Here is an 11,396-nt window from a genome sequence, read left to right as displayed (position 1 = left end):
GTTTCGAAACATCAAAATGTGTGTTTGGATGCACAACAAGCTTGAAAATGCTAGTTCTAATTCTGATGCCACAAGCATGAAAGCTCAGTTATGAAACTTATTGTACTCCCAAATCATCATTTTGAAACTTATCATACTCCCAAGTCATCATTTTGAAGATTGTGCTAACTAAACACATGTTTCAAAGCATCAAAATGGGTGTTGGGAGGCACAACAAGCTTGAAAATGCAAGTTTTGATTCAAAAACCATGAGCATGATTAAGAAACTTATCGTACTCCCAAATCATCATTTTCAAGGTTGTGCTTACTACATGTATGTTTTGAAGCATCAACATGTGTGTTTGGAGGGACAGCAAGCTTGAAAATGCAAGTTTTTATTCCAAAGCCACGAGCATGAAAGCACGATTATGAAAGTTATCGTACTCCCAAATCATCATTTTGAAGTTTGTGCTTCCTAAATGCAAGTTTTGAAGCATCAAAATGGGTATTTCATGGAACAACAAATTTGGAAATGTTCGATTGGATTTTGAAGCCACGAGCATGAAAGTGCGATTGTGAAACCTATCGTACTCCCAAATCATCATTTTGAAGCTTGTGCTTCCTAAACGCAAGTTGTAAAAGCATCAAAATGTGTGTTTCAAGATACAACAAATTTGAAAATGCAAGTTCTAATTCTGAAGCCATGAGCATGAAAGCATGATTATGAAACTTATCGTACTCCCAAATCATCATTTTGAAGCTTGTGCTTCCTCAACAAAAGTTTTGAAGTGTCAAAACAGGTGTTTGGAGGCACAACAAGCTTGAAAATGCAAGTTATGATTCTGAAGCCACGAGCATGAAAGTGTGATTATGAAACTTATCGTACTACCCAATCAACATTCTGAAGCATAAAAATGGGTTTTTGGAGGCAAAACAGGCTTGAAATGTTTTGATTCTGAAGCTACTAGCATGTAAGCATGATGATGAAATTTATCATACTCCCAAGTCAACATTTTGAAGCATTAAAATGTGTGTTTGGAGGCATGAAAGCATGATTATGAAACATATCGTACTCGCAAATCATCATTTTGAAGTTTTTCTTCCTAAATTTATGTTTTGAAGCGTCAAAATGGGTATGTGGAGGGCACAACAAGCTTGAAAATGCAACTTATGATTTTGGAACCACGAGCATGAAAGGGCGATTATGAAACTTATCATACTCCCAAATGATTATTTTGAAGCATCAAAATGTGTGTTTGGATGCACAAAAAGTTTGAAAATGCAAGTTTTGATTTTGAAGCCACATGAAATCACAGTTTTTTCGTACTCCCAAATCATTATTTTCAAGCTTGCCCTTCCTAAACGCATGTTTTCAAGCATGAAAATGGGTGTTTGGAAGCACAACGTAATTTTTTATTATGAAAGTTATCCTACTCCCAAATCATCATTTTGAAGCTTGTGCTTCCTACACATAAGTTTTGAAAAATAAAAATATGTGTTTGGAAGCACAACAAGCTTGAAAATGCAAGTTCTAATTATTAAGTCAAGAGCGTCAAAGCTGAGTTATAAAACTTATCGTACTTGTGAGATTTTGCCAAGATCATGAGCTCAATAAAAAGTAAAAATAGAGAGAGAAAATAGATGATAGGAATAAACTGTATTCTATCAAGATGAAAATACTAATCAATTGGATTATCAATCGTTATTACATACAAAATAGATGAGTTTGCTTATAAAGGCAAGGCTATATGGATATGTGAGTACACAAACATGACATGTGGCTCAATAAGAAACAAGGGTAGGTAGGAAATAGGTGTGGTAGGTAGGAGAAACAATATAATATTCCACATAAGGTGGATCACCCACCGAAGGTGGAATTATCACTCCACAATAAGTGGATATGATAAAGTAGTAACAAGATCACACCATAAAAGCTAGAAATTCTCCTACACACACTATCCCAATGTGACACAGACACCCAAGTGTCTCATACCCAAACTACTATGAAATGCATTATCCTAAGCAAACTTAAGTAAGGTGTAATAATATCCAACATGAAGTGTATGAGATACCTTGAGCTAACCTATGGGTATGAAAGCTAGATACAAAGGCTGCATACTCTGAAGGAAGCTTAACCAACAAGTTATAAACCAATTGACCATCATTTTTGTCAATGCCACAATCCTTTAGCTTTGTTGTTAGCTCATTTGTTTTTGTGACATAATCCTAGATTATATCAAAATCCTTGGGATCCATGGGCTGGGTGGTCGAGGTGGATTCGCACGTGGGCCATGGTTTGCTAAGTACACACTGCAACAAGCTCCTAACAAGTGCAATCATAACATGCATTGGATCCCATCAGAACTCTGCAGTTAAGCACACTTGGGCTAGAGTAGTACTGGGATGGGTGACCTCCCGGGAAGTCCCAGTGTTGCACCTTTTTCTAGTTTTGTATAAAAAGTTTGAAAATGCAAGCTTCGATTCCAAAGCAATGAGCATGAAAGCACGATTATGAAACTTATTGTACTCCTGAATCATCATTTTAAAGCTTGTGCTAAGTAAACACAAGTTTTGAAGCATCAAAATGGGTGTCTGGAGTTACAACAAGTTTGAAAATGCAAGTTTTGATTTCGAATCCACGAGCATGAAAGTGCGATTTATGAAACTTATCATACTCCCAAATCATCATTTTGAAGGTTATGCTTCCAAAATGCAAATTTTGAAGCATCAAAATGGTTGTTTGGAGGCACAACAAGCTTGAAAATGCAAGTTTTGATTCCGAAGCCACAAGCATGATTATGAAACTTATCATATTTCCAAATCATCATTTTGAAGCTTGTGGTTCCTAAATGTAAGTTTTGAAGTATGAAAATGGGTCTTTGGAGGCACAACAAACTCAAAAATGCAAGTTTTGATTCAGAAGCCACGAATATGAAAGCGCGATTACTAAATGCAATTTTTGAAGTATGAAAATGTGTGTTTGGAGGTACAATAAGCTTGAAAATGCAAGTTATGATTTCGCTGCCATGAGAATGAAAGTGCAATTGGGAAACTTATTATACTCCCAAATCGTCATTTTGAAGCATCAAAATGGGTCTTTCATGGGAAAACAAGTTTGAAAATGCAAGTTTGAATTTTGAAGCCACGAGCATGAAAATGCGATTGTGAAACTTATCGTACTCCCAAATCATCATTTTGAAGCTTGTGCTTCCTAAACACAAGTTGTAAAAGCATCAAAATGTGTGTTTGGAGATATAACAAGCTCAAAAATATAAGTTCTGATTCCGAAGCATGATTATGAAACTTATCGTACTCCCAAATCATCGTTTTGAGGTTTGTGCTTTTTAAACGCATGTTTTGAAGCATCAAAAAGGGTGTTTGGAGGCACAACAAGCTTGAAAATGAAACTTTTGATTCTAAAGCCACGAGAATGAAAGCACAATTATGAAACTTTTCCTACTCCCAAATCATCATTTTGAAGCTTGTGCTTCATAAACATAAGTTTTGAAGCATCAAAATGGGTGTTTAGAGGCACAAAAATTTTGAAAATGCATGTTCTGATTACGTAGCCACAAACATGTAAGCGCGATTATGAAACTAATCGTACTCCCAAATAATCATTTTGAACCTTGTACTTCCTAAACTCAAGTTTTGAAGTATCAAAATGGGTGTTTGGAGGTACAACAAGATTGAAAAGGCAAGTTTTGATTTCGAAGCCACAAGTATGAAAGCACGATTAGGAAACTTATCTTACTCCCAAATCATCATTTTGAAGCTTGTGCTAACTAAACACAAGTTTTGAAGCATCAAAATGGGTGTCTGGAGTAACAATCTTGAAAATGCAAGTTCTGATTCCGAAGCCGCGAGCATCAAAGTGCAATTTATGAAACTTATCGTACTCCCAAATCATCATTTTGAAGCTTATACTTCCTAAACGCAAATTTTGAAGCATCAAAATGGTTGTTTGGAGGCACAACAAACTTGAAAATGCAAGTTTTGAAACAGAAGCCACAAGTATGAAAGCGCAATTATGAGACTTATCGTACTCCCAAATCATGATTTTGAAGTTTGTGCTTTCCTAAACGCAAGTTTTGAAGCATCAAAATGTTTGTTTGGAGGTACAACAAGCTTGAAAATGCAAGTTTTGATTCAGAAGCCATAATGCATGAAGGCATGATTAAGAAAACTTATTGTACTCCCAAATTATCATTTTCAAGGTTGTCTTCCTAAATGTATGTTTTGAAGCATCAATATGGGTGTTTGCAGGGACAACAAGCTTAAAAATGCAAGTTTCTATTCCGAAGCCATGAAAGTTATGAAAGCGCGATTATGATTGTTATCATAATCCCAAATCATCATTTTGAAATTTATGCTTCCTAAAATCATGTTTTGAAGCATCAAAAATGGTGTTTGGAGGCACAAGAAGCTTGAAAATGCAAGTTCTGATTCTGAAGCCACGACATGAAAGCGTCGTTGTGAAACTTATCATACTCCCAAATTATCATTTCGAAACATGTGCTTCCTAAACACAACAAGCTTGAAAATGGAAGTTCTAGTTCTGAAGCCACGAGCATGAAAGCATGATTATGAAACTTATCGTAGTCCCAAATCATTAATTTGAAGCTTGTGTTTCCTAAATGAAAGTTTTGAAGTGTCAAAATGGGTGTTTCGAGGCACAACAAGCTTGAAAATGCAAGTTATGATTCCAAAGCCACGAGCATGAAAGCAAGATTATGAAACTTATCATACAACCAAATCAACATTTTAAAGCTTGTGCTTCCTAAATGCACGTTTTGAAACATAAAAATGGGTGTTGAAAATGCATGTTCTAATTCTGAAGCCACTACCATGTAAGCACGATGATGAAACTTATCATACTCCTAAATCATCGTTTTGAAGCTTGTGCTTCCTAAACACAAGTTTTGAAGCATCAAAATATGTGTTTGGAGGTACAACAAGCTTGAAAATGCAAATTCTGAATCTGAAGCCTCATATGAGTACTCGCAAATCATCATTTTGAAGTTTTTCATCCTAAACTTATAATTTTTGAAGCATCAAAATGGGTATGTGGAGGCACAACAAGATTGAAAATGCAAGTTCTGATTTCGGAGCCATTAGCATGAAAGCGCGATTATGAAACTTATCATACTCCCAAATAATTATTTTGAAGCTGATGCTTCCTAAACACAAGTTTTGAAGCATCAAAATGTGTGTTTGGACATAGAAAAAGCTTGAAAATGCAAGTTTTGATTCCGAAGCCACATGAGAGCGCAATTATAAAACTTATCGTATTCCCAAATCATCATTTTGAATCTTTCCCTTCCTAAACACATGTTTTGAAGCATTAAAATGGGTGTTTGGAGGGACAAAATGATTGAAAATGTAACTTTTGATTCCAAAGCCATGAGCATGAAAGCGCGATTATAAAAATTATTCTATTCCCAAAACATCATTTTGAAGCTTGTGCTACCTAAACATAAGTTTGGAAACAACAAAATGTTTGTTTGGAAGCACAACAAGCTTGAAAGTGGTAGCTCTAATTCCGAAGCCATGAGCCTGAGAGCTCAGTTATGAAACTTTTCATACTCCCAAATCATTATTTTGAAGCTTGTGCTGCCTAAGCACAAGTTTTTAAGCATTAACATATTTGTTTGGAGGTACAACAAGCTTGAAAGTGCAAGATCTAATTTCAAAGCCAACAAGCATGGAAACACGGTTATGAAACCTATCGTACTCCCAAATCATCATTTTGAAGCTTTTGCTTACTAAACACAAGGTTTGAAGAATCAAAATGTGTGTTTGGAGGTACAACAAGCTTGAAAATGCAAGTTTTGATTCCAAAGGCACGAGCATGAAAGTGCAATTATGAAATTTATCATACTCCCAAGTCATCATTTTAAAGCTTGTGCTTCCTTAACGTAAGTTTTGAAGCATCAAAATGGGTGTTTAGAGGCACAAAAAGCTTGATAATGCATGTTCTGATTACGAAGACATAAACATGTAAGCGCGATTATGAAATTAATCCCACTCCCAAAAAATCATTCTGGAGCTTGTGCTTCTTAATGGGTTTTTGGAGGTACAACAAGATTGTTATCGTACTCCCAAATCATCATTTTGAAACTTGTGCTTCCTAAACGCAAGTAAATGGTTGTTTCATTGAACACCAAGTTTGAAAATGCACAATTGAATTTTGAAAGTGCGATTGTGAAACTTATCGTACTCCCAAATCATTATTTTGAACCTTGTGCTTCCTAAACGCAAGTTGTAAAGGCATCAAAATGTGTGCTTGGAGAGAAAACAAGATGAAAAATGCAAGTTTTGATTCTGAGGCCATGAGCATGAAAGCACGATTCATAACTTATCGTACTCCCAAATCATCATTTTGAAGCTTGTGCTTCTTAAACGAGAGTTTTGAAGTGTCAAAATGGGTGTTTCAAGGCACAATAAGCTTGAAAATGCAAGTTATGATTCTGAAACCATGAGCATGAAAGTGTGATTGTGAAAATTATCGTACTACCAAATTATCATTTTGAAGCTTGTGCTTCCTAAATGCAAGTTTTTGAAGTTTGAAAATTTGTGTTTGGAGGTACAATAAGCTTGAAAATGCAAGTTATGATTTTGAAGCTATGCACATGAAAGTGCGATTGGGAAACTTGTTATACTCCCAGATCATAATTTTGAAGCTTGTGCTTCGTAATTGCAAGTTTTGAAGCATCAAAATGGGTGTTTCATGGAACAAGTTTGAAAATGTATGTTTGGATTTTGAATTCACGAGCATGAAAGTGCAATTGTGAAACTTATCGTACTCCCAAATCATAATTTTGAAGCTTGTGCTTCCTAAACACAAGTTATAAAAGCATCAAAATGTGTGTTTGGAGGCAAAGCAAGCTTGATAATGCATGTTCTGATTCCGAAGCCGCTAGCATGTAAGCGCGATGATTAAACTTATCATACTCCCAAATTGTCGTTTTGAAACTTGTGTTTCCTAAACGCAAGTTTTGAAGCATCAAAATGTGTTTTTGGAGGTACAACAAGCTTGAAAATACAAATTCTGATCCTGAAGCCATGAGCATTAAAGCATGATTATGAAACTTATAATACTCCCAAATGATCGTTTTGAATCTGGTGCTTCCTAAACACAAGTTTTGAAACATCAAAATGTGTGTTTGGATGCACAAAAAGATTGAAAATGAAAGTTTTGATTCCAAAGGCACATGAAAGCGCAGTTATAAAACTTATCGTACTCCCAAATCATCATTTTCAAGCTTGCCCTTCCTAAATGCATGTTTTGAAGCATCAAAATTAGTGTTTGGACGGACAAGAAGCTTGAAAATGCAAGTTTCTATTACGAAGCCACGAGCATGAAAGCGCAATTATGAAACTTATTGTACTCCCAAATCATCATTTTAAAGTTTGTGCTTTCTAAACGCATGTTTTGAAGCATCAAAAAGGGTGTTTGGAGGCACAAAAAGATTGAAAATGTAACTTTTGATTCTGAAGCCATGAGCATGAAAGCGCGATTATGAAACTTATCCTACTCCCAAATCATCATTTTCAAGCGTATGCTTCCTAAACATAAGTTTGAAACATCAAAATGTGTGTTTTCAAGCACAACAAGCTTGAAAATGCTAGTTCTAATTCCAAAATTAAAGCTCAGTTATAAGACTTATCATAATCCCAAATCATCATTTTGAAGCTTGTGCTTCCTAAACGGAAGTTTTTAAGCATTAACATGTGTGTTTGGAGGTACGACAAGCTTGACAATGCAAGTTCTAATTTCAAAGCCATGAGCATGAAAACACGTTTATGAAACTTATCATACTCCCAAATCATCATTTTGAAGTTTTTGCTTACTAAATGCAAGGTTTGAAGAATCAAAATGTGTGTTTGGAGGTAAAACAAGCTTGAAAATGCAAGTTTCAATTCCAAATCCACGAGCATGAAAGCGCGATTATGAAACTTATCGTACTACTAGCTCTTGAATTAGGACTTGCAACTTCAAACCTTGTTTTGCCTCCTAACACTGATTTTGATTCTCAGAAACTGAGGCTTTCGAGTGACAAGCTCCAAAGCATGGTTCTAAGAGCATGTGCGTCAAAATCAAAATTTGATACTACCAGCTTTGGAATCAGGACTTGCATCTTGAAAACCTTGTTTTGCCTCCAAACACTGATTTTGATGTTTCAAAATCAGGGCTTTCGAGGCACAAGGTGCGCAAATGAGGTTCTAAGAGCACGATGTCTGTCAAAATCACATTTTCATTCTACCGGCAACCTTGTGCTTCAAAATTAATTTTTAAAACTACCGGCTCTAGAATCAGGACTTGTGTCTTGAAACCTTGTTGTGCCTCCAAACATCAATTTTGATGTTTTGAAACTGCAGATTTTCAGGCACAAGCTTTGAAACGAGGTTCTAAGAGCACGATGGGTGTCAAAATTGCATTTTGATGCTATCGGCTCCGGAATCAGCACTTGCATCTTGAAAGCTTGTTGTGCCTCCAAACACTGATTTTGATGCTCCAAAATTGAGGCTTTTGATGCACAAGCTCTGAAATGAGGTTCTAAGAGAATGATATTCGTGTGAATCAAATTTTGACAATATCGACTCTAGAATCGGGACTTGCATCTTGAAACCTTGTTGTGCCTCCAAACATTGATTTTGATGCTCTTAAACAGGGTCTTTCGAGGCACAAGCTCTTTAAGGAGGTTCTAAGAGTACAATGTGCGTCAAAATTCAATTTTGATGCTATTGGCTCCGAAATCAGGACTTGCGCCTTGAAACCTTGTTGTACATCCAAACACTGATTTTCATTCTCTAAAATAGGGGCTTTCAAGGCACAAGCCCCAAAACAAGGTTCTAAGAGCACGATGTGCGTTAAAATTGCATTTTGATGCTATCGGCTCAAGAATCGAGACTTGTGTCTTGAAACCGTCTTGTGCCTCCAAACATTGATTTTGATGCTCTAAATTCAGGGCTTTCGAGGTAGAAGCTCCTAGATGAGGTTCTAAGAGCACAATGTTTTAATGCTACCGACTCTGGAATTTGGACTTGCATCTTGAAACTGTGTTGTGTCTCCAAATAACGATTTTGATGCTCTAAAATCGGGGCTTTCGAGGCATAAGCTCCAAAATGAGGTTATAAGAGAATGATGTGCATAAAAATAAACTTTTACGCTACCGGCTCCAAAATTGGGACTTGCATCTTGAAACCTTGTTGTGCTTCCAAACATCGATTTTGATTCTTCAAAACCGAGGCTTTCGAGACACAATTTCAAAACTGATGTTCTAAAAGCACAATGTGCACCAAAATAGCGTTTTGACGCTGCTAGCTTCAAAATTGGGACTTGCATCTTGGAAAATTGTTATGCCACCAAACATCGATTTTGATACTTTGAAACCGGGGCTTTCGAGGCACAAGCTCCAAAAAAGGGTTCTAAGAACACAATGTGCATCAAAGTCGAATTTTAATGCTACGGGCTCTAAAATTGGGACTTGCATCTTGAAACCTTGTTGTGCCTCAAAAGACCAATTTTGATGCTCTGAAACTAGACTAGGGCTTTCGATGCACAAGTTTCAAAATGAAGTTCTAAGAGCATGATGTGCGCCAAAATTGCATTTTGACGCTATCGGCTCTAGAATCAGGACTTGCGACTTGAAACCTTGTTTTGCCTCCAAACAATGATTTTGATGCTATGAAAATGAGCTTCTAAGGCACAAGAAGCTTGAAAATGCAAGTTATGATTCCAAAGCCATGAGCATGAAAGCGTCGTTGTGAAACTTATCATACTCCCAAATCATCATTTTGAAGCTTGTGCTTCCTAAACACAATTTTTTAAAGTATGAAAATGTGTGTTTGGAGGTACAATAAGCTTGAAAATGCAAGTTATCATTTTGAAGCCATGAGCATGAAAGTGCGATTGGGAAACTTAACGTACTCCCTAGGCAGTGCTCCTGAATGCATGTGCATTCCCCATTATGATATTTTCACATACTACTGCAGGGTATCATTTTATTGTGGGTAGGTTCCCACCGTGGTTTTTCCCTTAACTAGGTTTTCCACGTCAAACTTTTGGTGTTATGTGTGTTGTTGTTATTTATTTTATCTTTGTTCTTATTGCAACTAATCAGATATGAAGTTGTGATTAAATTGTTATATCCAGTGAAAACTGATTCACTCCCTCTAAGTTTTCCTTCATTATTGTTGCTGACTCGATTTTGATGCTCTAAAACTGAGGTTTTTGAGTGACAAGCTCCGAAGGAAGGTTCTAAGAGCATGATGTGTGTCAAAATCAAATTTTGACACTACGAGCTCTGGAATCAGGACTTGAATCTTTAAACCTTGTTGTGCCTCCAAACATCAATTTGGATGCTCCAAAATTGGGGCTTTTGAGGCGCAATTTCAAAAACAAGGTTCTAAGAGCACAATGTGCATGAAAATTGAGTTTTGATGCTATTGGCTCTAGAATCGGGGCTTGCATCTTGAAACCTTGTTGTACCTCAAAACACTGATTTTGATGCCTCGAAAATAGGGCTTTCATCGTACAATCTTTGAAATGAGGTTCTAAGAGCACGAAGTGCGCCAAAATCACATTTTGATGCTACTGACTCTAGAATCGGGACTTGCATCTTGAAACCTTGTTGTGCCTCCAAACACTGATTTTGATGTTTCAAAATCAAGGCTTTTGAGGCACAAGCTCTGCAAATGAGGTTCTAAGAGCACGATGTGCGTCAAAATCATGTTTTGACGCTACAAGCTCCTAAACAAGGTTCTAAGAGCACAATGTGCTTCAAAATTACATTTTGACACTACCGGCTCTGGAATCGGGACTTGCATCTTGAAACCTTTTTGTGCCTCCAAACACCAATTTTGATGCTCCGAAACAAGGTTCTAAGAGAACGATGTGCATCAAAATTGAATTTTGATGCTACCAGCATGGGAATCGGGATTTGCATCTTGAAACCTTGTTGTGCCTCCAAACATTGATTTTGATGTTCCAAAATCAGGGCTTTCAAAGCACAAGCTCCGAAATGAGGTTCTAAGAACACCATGTTTGTCAAAATCATGTTTTGACACTATCACCTTGAGAATCGGGACTTGTGTCTTGAAACCTTGTTGTGCCTTTTAAACATTGATTTTGATGTTTTGAAACTGGAGCTTTCGAGCCACACGCTCCGAAACAAGGTTCTAAGAGCACAATGTGCATCAAAATCATGTTTTGACACTACCGGCTCTAGAATCAGGACACGTGTCTTGAAACCTTGTTGTGCCTCCAAACATTAATTTTGATGCTCTGAAACCATAAATTTTCAAGCACAAGCTCTGAAACAACGTTCTAAGAACACAATATGTGTCAAAATCACATTTTGATGCTATCAGCTTCGGCATCAACATCTTTGAAACGAGATTCTAAGAGAATG

General features: G+C 36.7%; 1 pseudogene; it reads left to right on the top strand.

The window, feature by feature from the left end:
- The first annotated feature begins 2,307 nt into the window (after positions 1-2,307).
- Positions 2,308-2,419, top strand: LOC131064469 (5S ribosomal RNA; annotated as a pseudogene).
- Positions 2,420-11,396: the final 8,977 nt, after the last annotated feature.

Source organism: Cryptomeria japonica, chromosome 2, assembly GCF_030272615.1.
Source record: "Cryptomeria japonica chromosome 2, Sugi_1.0, whole genome shotgun sequence".
Taxonomy (NCBI): domain Eukaryota; kingdom Viridiplantae; phylum Streptophyta; class Pinopsida; order Cupressales; family Cupressaceae; genus Cryptomeria; species Cryptomeria japonica.
This window is presented reverse-complemented; position numbering and strand designations above follow the sequence as displayed.